Here is a 16,254-nt window from a genome sequence, read left to right on the forward strand (position 1 = left end):
TGTGATTTTTAGAATACACTATACTTGGTCATAATGACAGTACCCGTTTATGATGTGATTTTTTTTATTGAAATCCTAGGCCTAACGAATTACTAATAATTTAATAAATAATGATAATTCAATTGTTTTCAACACACTATTGTACCGTATTTCATTGAACGCTGTGTTACGTAACAACAAACGCGATTATCAACTTTAATAACTATTTCAAATATGCAAATGAAGGCATGGTTTTTGTACTTTTTTTCAATGGTTAGTCAATATTTACGTTACTATTTTTTTTAAATAATAGTTTAATTTATATTACAGGACTTTGGATTTGTGGTGCTAAAAACTCCAAAACAGGTTCACCATTGTTTCTAACTTTTGTTAATAATACACACTATTTCAAACCTACTTATTTCGATAGGTAATTGTATACTAAAGATTTCCGTGTAGAGGAACAAGTATTGAGTTTCTACTCAATTTTTCTCAACCCTTGTACCTCTACAGTGGGAAAGCCACTTCGCGTTTTGACCGTTAAATCGTGTAAAATCGACTTACTTCCGCATTGACGGTTTTGAAGCGCCACCTATCGTCGAAAACTGAAACCACGATTTTTCGTCGCCTAGCAAATAAGTGCTGTTTTATTTTAAGCTCTCATAAATATTTAAGACCCGCCCAACATTACCTATTATGGTAAAAGCATTTCCTAATAAGTATTATTGAATAACCAATCGGTTTTCTTCAAAGAAACCGAAGCTAATACAATACATTCGGCGACTGAAGTCGGGACTCGTGAAATTTATAAATGTGGTACGATTTGACTACTGTTTTGTTGTCCATTTTCTGAATAGTCGGAGGTGCATCCCAACAAATTAAAACAATTATAATCAATTGTTTTATCAAGAATAATATTAGTTTAATCGAGTATGATATATTTCTATCCTGTTCAAAATTTGTTGGTGTATTCTCAGGCCTCGAAAGGTAGGTACATTTTCTAGCTGTGAGCGTGGTTTCGGCAACGCGAGACACGTGTGTCAGTATAGGCAATAGCGAGACGTGTGTTGTACTGTACTGTGTTTACGAGTATCATTGGTCCTGGCCGGCCTAGCCTGGTGATCTGATCCCCGCAAAAAAAAAACCTTTTTTTCAATCAGTATTAATATTATTATTTTATTTTTCATTTATTATTTGATTTATTAGGCTCAATAGATGCCTAGCAGGCTACTAGTACTAGTAGTAGGCCTAGATTATATAAATAATAATAGTAAATACTGTAATTTAATTAATAAAATACAGCTTCCATTTGCCTTACTTTTATGTCATCATATAATATTATATTATAATTATATATACAACCAGACATTAACATTTTTTTAAAATAATATTTATTATTTTTTCTGACACTTTCAGGAATCGTTGATGATGCAGAGTTCTTTGTCTTTGTGACTTCAAACTGAGAGTGAAGTGGATAAAAAGATGACACCGGTACCTATCGACATTGTCATACCCAAACTATAATTTAATTATTTAAAACAACATGTTGAATTACAAATATATATGTATGTTGCAGAGGATTTAGATGAATTACAATACAAATATTTATGTTGAATGCAAACCTACTACACTATACTCTGTAAATTATGTTATTGTCATGTGGTAGACCTTAAAAATTGAATATTTATTGTATTTTAGGCCTATTTTATATTTTATTAATACTGTATTAGTTTAATATTACTATTATTATTATACTTTCTATTATACACAGTACTAGTTTGTAGTTAGTTTGTTTTTACCCCAAAAAAATGAATAAATAATTTGTTATTCAATCTAATTGCTTGTTTGTTCATCAATAACAAAACAATTGTAAGCAAGTATATAACAGTTCTTGTTAGCCGCTTATTTCAGGTCATATTATTAATATTAGCTAGGCCCGACGCGCCCGATCACGTCACTAAGTGACTTTCCGCCCCTGGAACAATCGGTCGCTAATAGGGCTAGGCCTCGGACTCGTATAAAAGCTATTATAATAGTTATGATAAATATTCCTCAACTAAAATGTATACTGTGATAAATAAACAAGTAATAATATACGTTGTATTGGAATGTATTTATTTATATGAATTCTTATACGCGGACAATTATAAACATCGCGTATATCGTTCGATATAAATAAATTCATAAACACGATGACGATGTGTTTACAAAATGGCGGTTTCGCTAGTTTTCGATGGAACAAATAGTGGTACCTTTAGTTTGAATAGTCGGAGCTGCATCCCAACCACCGAATTTTGTATCTTAATATCGTATTCTGTAGATTATTAATTTTTCTAACAGGGATTTTAAATTCAGGACTGTTCAATTTTTCTAATTTTATTTTAATGATTTTCTAGGGTAGGCCTACAATTTCGAAAAAAAGACATTGGTTGATTTTGCCGTTAAATTACAGATTATCGTTTTGTTCAAATACATTTAATTTTACATGACAATATATTAAAACCATTTATGAATTTATTTCACTAACAATATTTTTCCGATAATCAGCTAAATTTACAAATATTGTGTTTTTCCAACACCCTAAAATTTAGCAATTTTGAACTAAATTAGAAAAGTAGGGCGCCCTCTCCGAGTCGAAATTTGACACGATTTGTCGACTGGCTGTCCCACTGTCTAAGGGTAATTTATGAAATTAAGAATAGAATAAATAAATATTTTTATTAAGTAGGCCTATACAAAATATTTACTCGCATACAGCTCAGGAAAAGGTTGGTGATTTGACTAGAGTTCCACGTGAGGAGTACCTGTGGTGTAGGCTTAAGTACTCACTTTTTAACATTGTTTATATAATTTGGTGAGGGTGGGATTACCAGTAAAGCTTGGTTCCCACTCGCAACGTAATTGATTTGACCAATCATAAGCGATGGATTATTCGAACAGTAGTTTGTCATCATTGGTCAACTCGCTTGCGTTGCACGTACGAAGGTAAATAAATTAATGTTATTGTTGGTATGGTAGTGTGGCAACTCGTTGGTACGAGCAACGCATGTACGCACCACGCAGAAATTACGGACGCACATGAAATCTTAAGCACGCAACAACACGATCGGCGAAAACTTAAAATAATTGAGAATTTCAAGAAAGCTTTGCCATCGATACTAAATATCAAGAAAGAGAATAATACATTGTTGCAATGGACTATTCAGTCGTAATTATTTTGTCATTTTGTTAAAACTCTGTCTTAAATTTTACGAAATGGCAGCAAAATTGTCACCTGGAAAAATTAATTTGAATACGCAAATAATTAGCATTGTTTCAACAGTTTTCAACTTGAAATATTTTAACTACAATTAGGCCTATTCTTCTTACTATTAACAAGTTTAACACTTTTTGTTATGCTATATTTAGTTTATCTTACAACGCTTTTAAAATCTCTTACAATATCAGTTGGTTAATAACCAACACCTATGTATTGCGATGTGGAATGACATACATATACTGTAAGTGACGTATTTGTCTGTACTCTGGTTTCTCTGCATCACGCATAAATCTTTCGCCTTTTACTAAAGATTTCCGTGTAGAGGAACAACTATTGAGTTTTAACTCAATTTTTCTCTACCCTTGTTTTTTGAACGAGTGTAATTATGAAGTGTTAATGTCAGAAATGTAATTATTATCAAGACAGGCTACGAGATATACATCTATATTCAAATGTGATTTGTAGAATACACTTTATTTGATCATAATGGCAGTATCCGTTATGATATAATTTTTTTTATTGAAATCATAGGCCTAACACATTACAAATAATTAAGTAATGATAATTTAATAGTTTTCAACACACTATTGTACCGTATTTCATTGAACGCTGTGTTACGTAACAACAAACGTGATTTTCAACTTCAATAACTATTTCAAATATGCAAATGAAGGCATGATTTTTGTACTTTTTTGCAATGATTATTCAATATTTACGTTACTATTTTTTTTTATAATAGTTTAATTTATTTTACGGGACTTTGGATTTGTGGTGCTAAAAACTCCAAAACAGGTTCACCATATTTTCTAACTTTTGTTAATAATACACACTATTTCAAACCTATTTATTTCGATAGGTAATTGCATACATATACCGTTGTCGCATGTTTTTCTTCACTCTGGTTTCTCTGCATCACGCATAAATCTTTCGCCTTTTACTAAAGATTTCCGTGTAGAGGAACAACTATTGAGTTTTAACTCAATTTTTCTCAACCCTTGTATCTCTATAAGGGTAATTTATGAAATTAAGAATAGAATAAATAAATATTTTTATTAATTAGGCCTATACAAAATATTTACTGGCATACAGCTCAGGAAAAGGTCGGTGATTTGACTAGAGTACAACATGAGGAGGACCTGTGGTGTAGGCTTAAGTACTCACTTTTTTATATTTTTTATACAATTTGGTGAGGATGGGATTAGCCTACCAGTAAAGCTTGGTTCCCACTTGCAACGTAAGTGATTTGACCAATCATAAGCGATGGATTATTCGAACAGTAGCTTGTCATTGGTCAACTCGCTTGCATTGCACGTACATCCTTGTGTTGCGTCTCTAGTGAGAACCACGCTTTAGTGAAAGTTCTATCCTATATGTTGTATGCCTACATACTTTATTTTGGAATCATTGTAGAGGTCTAACATTAATATGCTGTAAATCAACGGCTCAATGTAAATTGTAAAACCTACCATCGGCATGACATCAACTTTGTTTGATCTCCGCCAGAAAATCTTAAGAATTCGCTTTAACTTTCTAATTTTTGTAAAAAGTACTTGTCGAGCAGCAAAAGCAATACAGAATGTAAATACATTAATGTTATTGTTGGTATGGTAGGTGTGGCAACTCGTTGGTACGAGCAACGCATGTACGCACCACGCAGAAATTGCGCGACGCACATTAAATCTTAAGCACGCAACAACACGATCGGTGAAAACTTAAAATAATTGGGAATTTCAAGAAAGCTTTGCGATTGATACTAAATATCAAGAAAGAGAATAATACATTGTTGCAATGGACTATTCAGTCGTAATTATTTTGTCATTTTGTTAAAACTCTGTCTTAAATTTTACGAAATGGCAGCAAAATTGTCACCTGGAAAAATTAATTTGAATACGCAAATAATTAGCATTGTTTCAACAGTTTTCAACTTGAAATATTTTAACTACAATTAGGCCTATTCTTCTTACTATTAACAAGTTTAACACTTTTTGTAATGCTATATTTAGTTTATCTTACAACGCTTTTAAAATCTCTTACAATATCAGTTGGTTAATAACCAACACCTATGTATTGCGATGTGGAATGACATACATATACTGTAAGTGACGTATTTGTCTTTACTCTGGTTTCTCTGCATCACGCGTAAATCTTTCGCCTTTTACTAAAGATTTCCGTGTAGAGGAACAACTATTGAGTTTTAACTCAATTTTTCTCAACCCTTGTTTTTTGAACGAGGGTAATTATGAAGTGTTAATGTCAGAAATGTAATTATTATCAAGACAGGCTACGAGTTATACATTTATATTCAAATGTGATTTTTAGAATACACTATACTTGGTCATAATGACAGTACCCGTTTATGATGTGATTTTTTTTATTGAAATCCTAGGCCTAACGAATTACTAATAATTAAATAATGATAATTCAATTGTTTTCAACACACTATTGTACCGTATTTCATTGAACGCTGTGTTACGTAACAACAAACGCGATTATCAACTTTAATAACTATTTCAAATATGCAAATGAAGGCATGGTTTTTGTACTTTTTTTCAATGGTTAGTCAATATTTACGTTACTATTTTTTTTAAATAATAGTTTAATTTATATTACGGGACTTTGGATTTGTGGTGCTAAAAACTCCAAAACAGGTTCACCATTGTTTCTAACTTTTGTTGATAACACACACTATTTCAAACCTACTTATTTCGATAGGTAATTGTATACATATACCGTTGTCGCATGTTTTTCTTTACTCTGGTTTCTCGGAATCACGCATATGTCTTTCGCCTTTTACTAAAGATTTCCGTGTAGAGGAACAACTATTGAGTTTCTACTCAATTTTTCTCAACCCTTGTATCTCTATAAGGGTAATTTATGAAATTAAGAATAGAATAAATAAATATTTTTATTAAGTAGGCCTATACAAAATATTTACTCGCATACAGCTCAGGAAAAGGTTGGTGATTTGACTAGAGTTCCACGTGAGGAGTACCTGTGGTGTAGGCTTAAGTACTCACTTTTTAACATTGTTTATATAATTTGGTGAGGGTGGGATTACCAGTAAAGCTTGGTTCCCACTCGCAACGTAATTGATTTGACCAATCATAAGCGATGGATTATTCGAACAGTAGTTTGTCATCATTGGTCAACTCGCTTGCGTTGCACGTACGAAGGTAAATAAATTAATGTCATTGTTGGTATGGTAGTGTGGCAACTCGTTGGTACGAGCAACGCATGTACGCACCACGCAGAAATTACGGACGCACATGAAATCTTAAGCACGCAACAACACGATCGGCGAAAACTTAAAATAATTGAGAATTTCAAGAAAGCTTTGCCATCGATACTAAATATCAAGAAAGAGAATAATACATTGTTGCAATGGACTATTCAGTCGTAATTATTTTGTCATTTTGTTAAAACTCTGTCTTAAATTTTACGAAATGGCAGCAAAATTGTCACCTGGAAAAATTAATTTGAATACGCAAATAATTAGCATTGTTTCAACAGTTTTCAACTTGAAATATTTTAACTACAATTAGGCCTATTCTTCTTACTATTAACAAGTTTAACACTTTTTGTTATGCTATATTTAGTTTATCTTACAACGCTTTTAAAATCTCTTACAATATCAGTTGGTTAATAACCAACACCTATGTATTGCGATGTGGAATGACATACATATACTGTAAGTGACGTATTTGTCTTTACTCTGGTTTCTCTGCATCACGCATAAATCTTTCGCCTTTTACTAAAGATTTCCGTGTAGAGGAACAACTATTGAGTTTTAACTCAATTTTTCTCAACCCTTGTTTTTTGAACGAGGGTAATTATGAAGTGTTCATGTCAGAAATGTAATTATTATCAAGACAGGCTACGAGATATACATCTATATTCAAATGTGATTTGTAGAATACACTTTATTTGGTCATAATGGCAGTATCCGTTATGATATAATTTTTTTTATTGAAATCATAGGCCTAACACATTACAAATAATTAAGTAATGATAATTTAATAGTTTTCAACACACTATTGTACCGTATTTCATTGAACGCTGTGTTACGTAACAACAAACGTGATTATCAACTTCAATAACTATTTCAAATATGCAAATGAAGGCATGATTTTTGTACTTTTTTGCAATGGTTATTCAATATTTACGTTACTATTTTTTTTTATAATAGTTTAATTTATTTTACGGGACTTTGGATTTGTGGTGCTAAAAACTCCAAAACAGGTTCACCATATTTTCTAACTTTTGTTAATAATACACACTATTTCAAACCTATTTATTTCGATAGGTAATTGCATACATATACTGTTGTCGCATGTTTTTCTTCACTCTGGTTTCTCTGCATCACGCATAAATCTTTCGCCTTTTACTAAAGATTTCCGTGTAGAGGAACAACTATTGAGTTTTAACTCAATTTTTCTCAACCCTTGTATCTCTATAAGGGTAATTTATGAAATTAAGAATAGAATAAATAAATATTTTTATTAATTAGGCCTATACAAAATATTTACTGGCATACAGCTCAGGAAAAGGTCGGTGATTTGACTAGAGTACAACGTGAGGAGGACCTGTGGTGTAGGCTTAAGTACTCACTTTTTTATATTTTTTATACAATTTGGTGAGGATGGGATTAGCCTACCAGTAAAGCTTGGTTCCCACTTGCAACGTAAGTGATTTGACCAATCATAAGCGATGGATTATTCGAACAGTAGCTTGTCATTGGTCAACTCGCTTGCATTGCACGTACATCCTTGTGTTGCGTCTCTAGTGAGAACCACGCTTTAGTGAAAGTTCTATCCTATATGTTGTATGCCTACATACTTTATTTTGGAATCATTGTAGAGGTCTAACATTAATATGCTGTAAATCAACGGCTCAATGTAAATTGTAAAACCTACCATCGGCATGACATCAACTTTGTTTGATCTCCGCCAGAAAATCTTAAGAATTCGCTTTAACTTTCTAATTTTTGTAAAAAGTACTTGTCGAGCAGCAAAAGCAATACAGAATGTAAATACATTAATGTTATTGTTGGTATGGTAGGTGTGGCAACTCGTTGGTACGAGCAACGCATGTACGCACCACGCAGAAATTGCGCGACGCACATTAAATCTTAAGCACGCAACAACACGATCGGTGAAAACTTAAAATAATTGGGAATTTCAAGAAAGCTTTGCGATTGATACTAAATATCAAGAAAGAGAATAATACATTGTTGCAATGGACTATTCAGTCGTAATTATTTTGTCATTTTGTTAAAACTCTGTCTTAAATTTTACGAAATGGCAGCAAAATTGTTACCTGGAAAAATTTATTTGAATACGCAAATAATTAGCATTGTTTCAACAGTTTTCAACTTGAAATATTTTAACTACAATTAGGCCTATTCTTCTTACTATTAACAAGTTTAACACTTTTTGTAATGCTATATTTAGTTTATCTTACAACGCTTTTAAAATCTCTTACAATATCAGTTGGTTAATAACCAACACCTATGTATTGCGATGTGGAATGACATACATATACTGTAAGTGACGTATTTGTCTTTACTCTGGTTTCTCTGCGTCACGCATAAATCTTTCGCCTTTTACTAAAGATTTCCGTGTAGAGGAACAACTATTGAGTTTCAACTCAATTTTTCTCAACCCTTGTACCTCTAAGGGTAATTTATGAAATTAAGAATAGAATAAATAAATACATAATATAAAAATAACGCTTAAAAGAGAACGACGTTTCGACTCCATCATGGGGTCATTATCAAGTCCAATGATTCATTGGACTTGATAATGACCCCATGATGGAGTCGAAACGTCGTTCTCTTTTAAGCGTTATTTTTATATTATGTATTTACAATAAATAAATATTTTTATTAAGTAGGCCTATACAAAATATTTACTCGCATACAGCTCAGGAAAAGGTTGGTGATTTGACTAGAGTTCCACGTGAGGAGTACCTGTGGTGTAGGCTTAAGTACTCACTTTTTAACATTGTTTATATAATTTGGTGAGGGTGGGATTACCAGTAAAGCTTGGTTCCCACTCGCAACGTAATTGATTTGACCAATCATAAGCGATGGATTGTTCGAACAGTAGTTTGTCATCATTGGTCAACTCGCTTGCGTTGCACGTACGAAGGTAAATAAATTAATGTTATTGTTGGTATGGTAGTGTGGCAACTCGTTGGTACGAGCAACGCATGTACGCACCACGCAGAAATTACGGACGCACATAAAATCTTAAGCACGCAACAACACGATCGGCGAAAACTTAAAATAATTGAGAATTTCAAGAAAGCTTTGCGATCGATACTAAATATCAAGAAAGAGAATAATACATTGTTGTAATGGACTATTCAGTCGTAATTATTTTGTCATTTTGTTAAAACTCTGTCTTAAATTTTACGAAATGGCAGCAAAATTGTCACCTGGAAAAATTAATTTGAATACGCAAATAATTAGCATTGTTTCAACAGTTTTCAACTTGAAATATTTTAACTACAATTAGGCCTATTCTTCTTACTATTAACAAGTTTAACACTTTTTGTTATGCTATATTTAGTTTATCTTACAACGCTTTTAAAATCTCTTACAATATCAGTTGGTTAATAACCAACACCTATGTATTGCGATGTGGAATGACATACATATACTGTAAGTGACGTATTTGTCTTTACTCTGGTTTCTCTGCATCACGCATAAATCTTTCGCCTTTTACTAAAGATTTCCGTGTAGAGGAACAACTATTGAGTTTTAACTCAATTTTTCTCAACCCTTGTTTTTTGAACGAGGGTAATTATGAAGTGTCAGAAATGTAATTATTATCAAGACAGGCTACGAGATATACATCTATATTCAAATGTTATTTGTAGAATACACTTGATTTGGTCATAATGGCAGTATCCGTTATGATATAATTTTTTTTATTGAAATCATAGACCTAACACATTACAAATAATTAAGTAATGATAATTTAATAGTTTTCAACACACTATTGTACCGTATTTCATTGAACGCTGTGTTACGTAACAACAAACGCGATTATCAACTTCAATAACTATTTCAAATATGCAAATGAAGGCATGATTTTTGTACTTTTTTGCAATGGTTATTCAATATTTACGTTACTATTTTTTTTTATAATAGTTTAATTTATTTTACGGGACTTTGGATTTGTGGTGCTAAAAACTCCAAAACAGGTTCACCATATTTTCTAACTTTTGTTAATAATACACACTATTTCAAACCTATTTATTTCGATAGGTAATTGCATACATATACTGTTGTCGCATGTTTTTCTTCACTCTGGTTTCTCTGCATCACGCATAAATCTTTCGCCTTTTACTAAAGATTTCCGTGTAGAGGAACAACTATTGAGTTTTAACTCAATTTTTCTCAACCCTTGTATCTCTATAAGGGTAATTTATGAAATTAAGAATAGAATAAATAAATATTTTTATTAATTAGGCCTATACAAAATATTTACTGGCATACAGCTCAGGAAAAGGTCGGTGATTTTACTAGAGTACAACGTGAGGAGGACCTGTGGTGTAGGCTTAAGTACTCACTTTTTTATATTTTTCATACAATTTGGTGAGGATGGGATTAGCCGACCAGTAAAGCTTGGTTCCCACTTGCAACGTAAGTGATTTGACCAATCATAAGCGATGGATTATTCGAACAGTAGCTTGTCATTGGTCAACTCGCTTGCATTGCACGTACATCCTTGTGTTGCGTCTCTAGTGAGAACCACGCTTTAGTGAAAGTTCTATCCTATATGTTGTATGCCTACATACTTTATTTTGGAATCATTGTAGAGGTCTAACATTAATATGCTGTAAATCAACGGCTCAATGTAAATTGTAAAACCTACCATCGGCATGACATCAACTTTGTTTGATCTCCGCCAGAAAATCTTAAGAATTCGCTTTAACTTTCTAATTTTTGTAAAAAGTACTTGTCGAGCAGCAAAAGCAATACAGAATGTAAATACATTAATGTTATTGTTGGTATGGTAGGTGTGGCAACTCGTTGGTACGAGCAACGCATGTACGCACCACGCAGAAATTGCGCGACGCACATTAAATCTTAAGTACGCAACAACACGATCGGTGAAAACTTAAAATAATTGGGAATTTCAAGAAAGCTTTGCGATTGATACTAAATATCAAGAAAGAGAATAATACATTGTTGCAATGGACTATTCAGTCGTAATTATTTTGTCATTTTGTTAAAACTCTGTCTTAAATTTTACGAAATGGCAGCAAAATTGTTACCTGGAAAAATTTATTTGAATACGCAAATAATTAGCATTGTTTCAACAGTTTTCAACTTGAAATATTTTAACTACAATTAGGCCTATTCTTCTTACTATTAACAAGTTTAACACTTTTTGTAATGCTATATTTAGTTTATCTTACAACGCTTTTAAAATCTCTTACAATATCAGTTGGTTAATAACCAACACCTATGTATTGCGATGTGGAATGACATACATATACTGTAAGTGACGTATTTGTTTTTACTCTTGTTTCTCTGCATCACGCATAAATCTTTCGCCTTTTACTAAAGATTTCCGTGTAGAGGAACAACTATTGAGTTTTAACTCAATTTTTCTCAACCCTTGTGTTTTGAACGAGGGTAATTATGAAGTGTTAATGTCAGAAATGTAATTATTATCAAGACAGGCTACGAGATATACATTTATATTCAAATGTGATTTTTAGAATACACTTTATTTGGTCATAATGACAGTACCCGTTTATGATGTGATTTTTTTTATTGAAATCCTAGGCCTAACGAATTACTAATAATTAAATAATGATAATTTAATTGTTTTCAACACACTATTGTACCGTATTTCATTGAACGCTGTGTTACGTAACAACAAACGCGATTATCAACTTTAATAACTATTTCAAATATGCAAATGAAGTCATGGTTTTTGTACTTTTTTACAATGGTTAGTCAATATTTACGTTACTATTTTTTTTTTATAATAGTTTAATTTATATTACGGGACTTTGGATTTGTGGTGCTAAAAACTTCAAAACAGGTTCACCATATTTTCTAACTTTTGTTAATAATACACACTATTTCAAACCTATTTATTTCGATAGGTAATTGCATACATATACCGTTGTCGCATGTTCTTCTTCACTCTGGTTTCTCTGCATCACGCATAAATCTTTCGCCTTTTACTAAAGATTTCCGTGTAGAGGAACAACTATTGAGTTTTAACTCAATTTTTCTCAACCCTTGTACCTCTATAAGGGTAATTTATGAAATTAAGAATAGAATAAATAAATATTTTTATTAATTAGGCCTATACAAAATATTTACTGGCATACAGCTCAGGAAAAGGTCGGTGATTTGACTAGAGTTCCACGTGAGGAATACCTGTGGTGTAGGCTTAAGTACTCACTTTTTAACATTGTTTATATAATTTGGTGAGGGTGGGATTACCAGTAAAGCTTGGTTCCCACTCGCAACGTAATTGATTTGACCAATCATAAGCGATGGATTATTCGAACAGTAGTTTGTCATCATTGGTCAACTCGCTTGCGTTGCACGTACGAAGGTAAATAAATTAATGTTATTGTTGGTATGATAGTGTGGCAACTCGTTGGTACGAGCAACACGCAGAAATTACGGACGCACATGAAATCTTAAGCACGCAACAACACGATCGGCGAAAACTTAAAATAATTGAGAATTTCAAGAAAGCTTTGCGATCGATACTAAATATTAAGAAAGAGAATAATACATTGTTGCAATGGACTATTCAGTCGTAATTATTTTGTCATTTTGTTAAAACTCTGTCTTAAATTTTACGAAATGGCAGCAAAATTGTCACCTTGAAAAATTAATTTGTATACGCAAATAATTAGCATTGTTTCAACAGTTTTCAACTTGAAATATTTTAACTACAATTAGGCCTATTCTTCTTACTATTAAAAAGTTTAACACTTTTTGTAATGCTATATTTAGTTTATCTTACAACGCTTTTAAAATCTCTTACAATATCAGTTGGTTAATAACCAACACCTATGTATTGCGATGTGGAATGACATACATATACTGTAAGTGACGTATTTGACTTTACTCTGGTTTCTCTGCATCACGTGTAAATCTTTCGCCTTTTACTAAAGATTTCCGTGTAGAGGAACAACTATTGAGTTTTAACTCAATTTTTCTCAACCCTTTTTTTTTGAACGAGGGTAATTATGAAGTGTTAATGTCAGAAATGTAATTATTTTCAAGACAGGCTACGAGATATACATCTATATTCAAATGTGATTTGTAGAATACACTTTATTTGGTCATAATGGCAGTATCCGTTATGATATAATTTTTTTTATTGAAATCATAGGCCTAACACATTACAAATAATTAAGTAAAGATAATTTAATTGTTTTCAACACACTATTGTACCGTATTTCATTGAACGCTGTGTTACGTAACAACAAACGCGATTATCAACTTCAATAACTATTTCAAATATGCAAATGAAGGCATGATTTTTGTACTTTTTTGCAATGGTTATTCAATATTTACGTTACTATTCCCACTCGCAACGTAATTGATTTGACCAATCATAAGCGATGGATTATTCGAACAGTAGCTTGTCATCATTGGTCAACTCGCTTGCGTTGCACGTACGAAGGTAAATAAATTAATGTTATTGTTGGTATGATAGTGTGGCAACTCGTTGGTACGAGCAACGCATGTACGCACCACGCAGAAATTACGGACGCACATGAAATCTTAAGCACGCAACAACACCATCGGCGAAAACTTAAAATAATTGAGAATTTCAAGAAAGCTTTGCGATCGATACTAAATATCAAGAAAGAGAATAATACATTGTTGCAATGGACTATTCAGTCGTAATTATTTTGTCATTTTGTTAAAACTCTGTCTTAAATTTTACGAAATGGCAGCAAAATTGTCACCTGGAAAAATTAATTTGAATACGCAAATAATTAGCGTTGTTTCAACAGTTTTCAACTTGAAATATTTTAACTACAATTATTCTTCTTACTATTAACAAGTTTAACACTTTTTGTTATGCTATATTTAGTTTATCTTACAACGCTTTTAAAATCTCTAACAATATCAGTTGGTTAATAACCAACACCTATGTATTGCGATGTGGAATGACATACATATTATACTGTAAGTGACGTATTTGTCTTTACTCTGGTTTCTCTGCATCACGCATAAATCTTTCGCCTTTTACTAAAGATTTCCGTGTAGAGGAACAACTATTGAGTTTTAACTCAATTTTTCTCAACCCTTGTTTTTTGAACGAGGGTAATTATAAAGTGTTAATGTCAGAAATGTAATTATTATCAAGACAGGCTACGAGATATACATCTATATTCAAATGTGATTTGTAGAATACACTTTATTTGGTCATAATGGCAGTATCCGTTATGATATATTTTTTTTTATTGAAATCATAGGCCTAACACATTACAAATAATTAAGTAATGATAATTTAATTGTTTTCAACACACTATTGTACCGTATTTCATTGAACGCTGTGTTACGTAACAACAAACGCGATTATCAACTTCAATAACTATTTCAAATATGCAAATGAAGGCATGATTTTTGTACTTTTGTGCAATGGTTATTCAATATTTACGTTACTATTTTTTGATATAATAGTTTAATTTATTTTACGGGACTTTGGATTTGTGATGCTAAATACTCCAAAACAGGTTCACCATATTTTCTAACTTTTGTTAATAATACAAACTATTTCAAACCTATTTATTTCGATAGGTAATTGCATACATATACCGTTGTCGCATGTTTTTCTTCACTCTGGTTTCTCTGCATATTTACTGGCATACAGCTCAGTAAAAGGTTGGTGATTTGACTAGAGTTCCACGTGAGGAGTACCTGTGGTGTAGGCTTAAGTACTCACTTTTTAACATTGTTTATATAATTTGGTGAGGGTGGGATTATCAGTAAAGCTTGGTTCCCACTCGCAACGTAATTGATTTGACCAATCATAAGTGATGGATTATTCGAACAGTAGCTTGTCATCATTGGTCGCGTTGCACGTACGAAGGTAAATAAATTAATGTTATTGTTGGTATGGTAGTGTGGCGACTCGTTAGTACGAGCAACGCATGTACGCACCACGCAGAAATTACGGACGCACATGAAATCTTAAGCACGCAACAACACGATCGGCGAAAACTTAAAATAATTGAGAATTTCAAGAAAGCTTTGCGATCGATACTAAATATCAAGAAAGAGAATAATACATTGTTGCAATGGACTATTCAGTCGTAATTATTTTGTCATTTTGTTAAAACTCTGTCTTAAATTTTACGAAATGGCAGCAAAATTGTCACCTTGAAAAATTAATTTGTATACGCAAATAATTAGCATTGTTTCAACAGTTTTCAACTTGAAATATTTTAACTACAATTAGGCCTATTCTTCTTACTATTAAAAAGTTTAACACTTTTTGTAATGCTATATTTAGTTTATCTTACAACGCTTTTAAAATCTCTTACAATATCAGTTGGTTAATAACCAACACCTATGTATTGCGATGTGGAATGACATACATATACTGTAAGTGACGTATTTGACTTTACTCTGGTTTCTCTGCATCACGTGTAAATCTTTCGCCTTTTACTAAAGATTTCCGTGTAGAGGAACAACTATTGAGTTTTAACTCAATTTTTCTCAACCCTTTTTTTTTGAACGAGGGTAATTATGAAGTGTTAATGTCAGAAATGTAATTATTTTCAAGACAGGCTACGAGATATACATCTATATTCAAATGTGATTTGTAGAATACACTTTATTTGGTCATAATGGCAGTATCCGTTATGATATAATTTTTTTTATTGAAATCATAGGCCTAACACATTACAAATAATTAAGTAAAGATAATTTAATTGTTTTCAACACACTATTGTACCGTATTTCATTGAACGCTGTGTTACGTAACAACAAACGCGATTATCAACTTCAA

The 16,254-nt window shown here is 32.1% G+C and overlaps 14 non-coding genes across 14 annotated transcripts; all 14 read left to right on the plus strand.

The window, feature by feature from the left end:
• Nucleotides 1-3,498: 3,498 nt before the first annotated feature.
• On the plus strand, nucleotides 3,499-3,618 carry LOC140041304 (U5 spliceosomal RNA). The gene has a single exon (XR_011842910.1). It is a non-coding gene; the product is annotated as a U5 spliceosomal RNA (small nuclear RNA).
• Nucleotides 3,619-4,131: 513 nt separating this feature from the next.
• Nucleotides 4,132-4,252, plus strand: LOC140041273 (U5 spliceosomal RNA). The gene has a single exon (XR_011842881.1). It is a non-coding gene; the product is annotated as a U5 spliceosomal RNA (small nuclear RNA).
• A 1,100-nt stretch (nucleotides 4,253-5,352) lies between these two features.
• LOC140041305 (U5 spliceosomal RNA) lies at nucleotides 5,353-5,472 on the plus strand. The gene has a single exon (XR_011842911.1). It is a non-coding gene; the product is annotated as a U5 spliceosomal RNA (small nuclear RNA).
• A 515-nt stretch (nucleotides 5,473-5,987) lies between these two features.
• On the plus strand, nucleotides 5,988-6,108 carry LOC140041315 (U5 spliceosomal RNA). The gene has a single exon (XR_011842920.1). It is a non-coding gene; the product is annotated as a U5 spliceosomal RNA (small nuclear RNA).
• An 837-nt stretch (nucleotides 6,109-6,945) lies between these two features.
• Nucleotides 6,946-7,065, plus strand: LOC140041284 (U5 spliceosomal RNA). Its single transcript, XR_011842891.1, has one exon. It is a non-coding gene; the product is annotated as a U5 spliceosomal RNA (small nuclear RNA).
• Nucleotides 7,066-7,578: 513 nt separating this feature from the next.
• Nucleotides 7,579-7,699, plus strand: LOC140041274 (U5 spliceosomal RNA). The gene has a single exon (XR_011842882.1). It is a non-coding gene; the product is annotated as a U5 spliceosomal RNA (small nuclear RNA).
• Nucleotides 7,700-8,799: 1,100 nt separating this feature from the next.
• Nucleotides 8,800-8,918, plus strand: LOC140041295 (U5 spliceosomal RNA). Its single transcript, XR_011842901.1, has one exon. It is a non-coding gene; the product is annotated as a U5 spliceosomal RNA (small nuclear RNA).
• A 1,003-nt stretch (nucleotides 8,919-9,921) lies between these two features.
• On the plus strand, nucleotides 9,922-10,041 carry LOC140041285 (U5 spliceosomal RNA). The gene has a single exon (XR_011842892.1). It is a non-coding gene; the product is annotated as a U5 spliceosomal RNA (small nuclear RNA).
• Nucleotides 10,042-10,548: 507 nt separating this feature from the next.
• Nucleotides 10,549-10,669, plus strand: LOC140041275 (U5 spliceosomal RNA). Its single transcript, XR_011842883.1, has one exon. It is a non-coding gene; the product is annotated as a U5 spliceosomal RNA (small nuclear RNA).
• A 1,100-nt stretch (nucleotides 10,670-11,769) lies between these two features.
• Nucleotides 11,770-11,889, plus strand: LOC140041308 (U5 spliceosomal RNA). Its single transcript, XR_011842914.1, has one exon. It is a non-coding gene; the product is annotated as a U5 spliceosomal RNA (small nuclear RNA).
• Nucleotides 11,890-12,404: 515 nt separating this feature from the next.
• Nucleotides 12,405-12,525, plus strand: LOC140041281 (U5 spliceosomal RNA). The gene has a single exon (XR_011842888.1). It is a non-coding gene; the product is annotated as a U5 spliceosomal RNA (small nuclear RNA).
• An 824-nt stretch (nucleotides 12,526-13,349) lies between these two features.
• On the plus strand, nucleotides 13,350-13,468 carry LOC140041296 (U5 spliceosomal RNA). The gene has a single exon (XR_011842902.1). It is a non-coding gene; the product is annotated as a U5 spliceosomal RNA (small nuclear RNA).
• A 977-nt stretch (nucleotides 13,469-14,445) lies between these two features.
• On the plus strand, nucleotides 14,446-14,565 carry LOC140041286 (U5 spliceosomal RNA). Its single transcript, XR_011842893.1, has one exon. It is a non-coding gene; the product is annotated as a U5 spliceosomal RNA (small nuclear RNA).
• A 1,302-nt stretch (nucleotides 14,566-15,867) lies between these two features.
• On the plus strand, nucleotides 15,868-15,986 carry LOC140041297 (U5 spliceosomal RNA). Its single transcript, XR_011842903.1, has one exon. It is a non-coding gene; the product is annotated as a U5 spliceosomal RNA (small nuclear RNA).
• Nucleotides 15,987-16,254: the final 268 nt, after the last annotated feature.

Source organism: Antedon mediterranea, chromosome 2 (genome assembly GCF_964355755.1).
Source record: "Antedon mediterranea chromosome 2, ecAntMedi1.1, whole genome shotgun sequence".
Classification (NCBI taxonomy): domain Eukaryota; kingdom Metazoa; phylum Echinodermata; class Crinoidea; order Comatulida; family Antedonidae; genus Antedon; species Antedon mediterranea.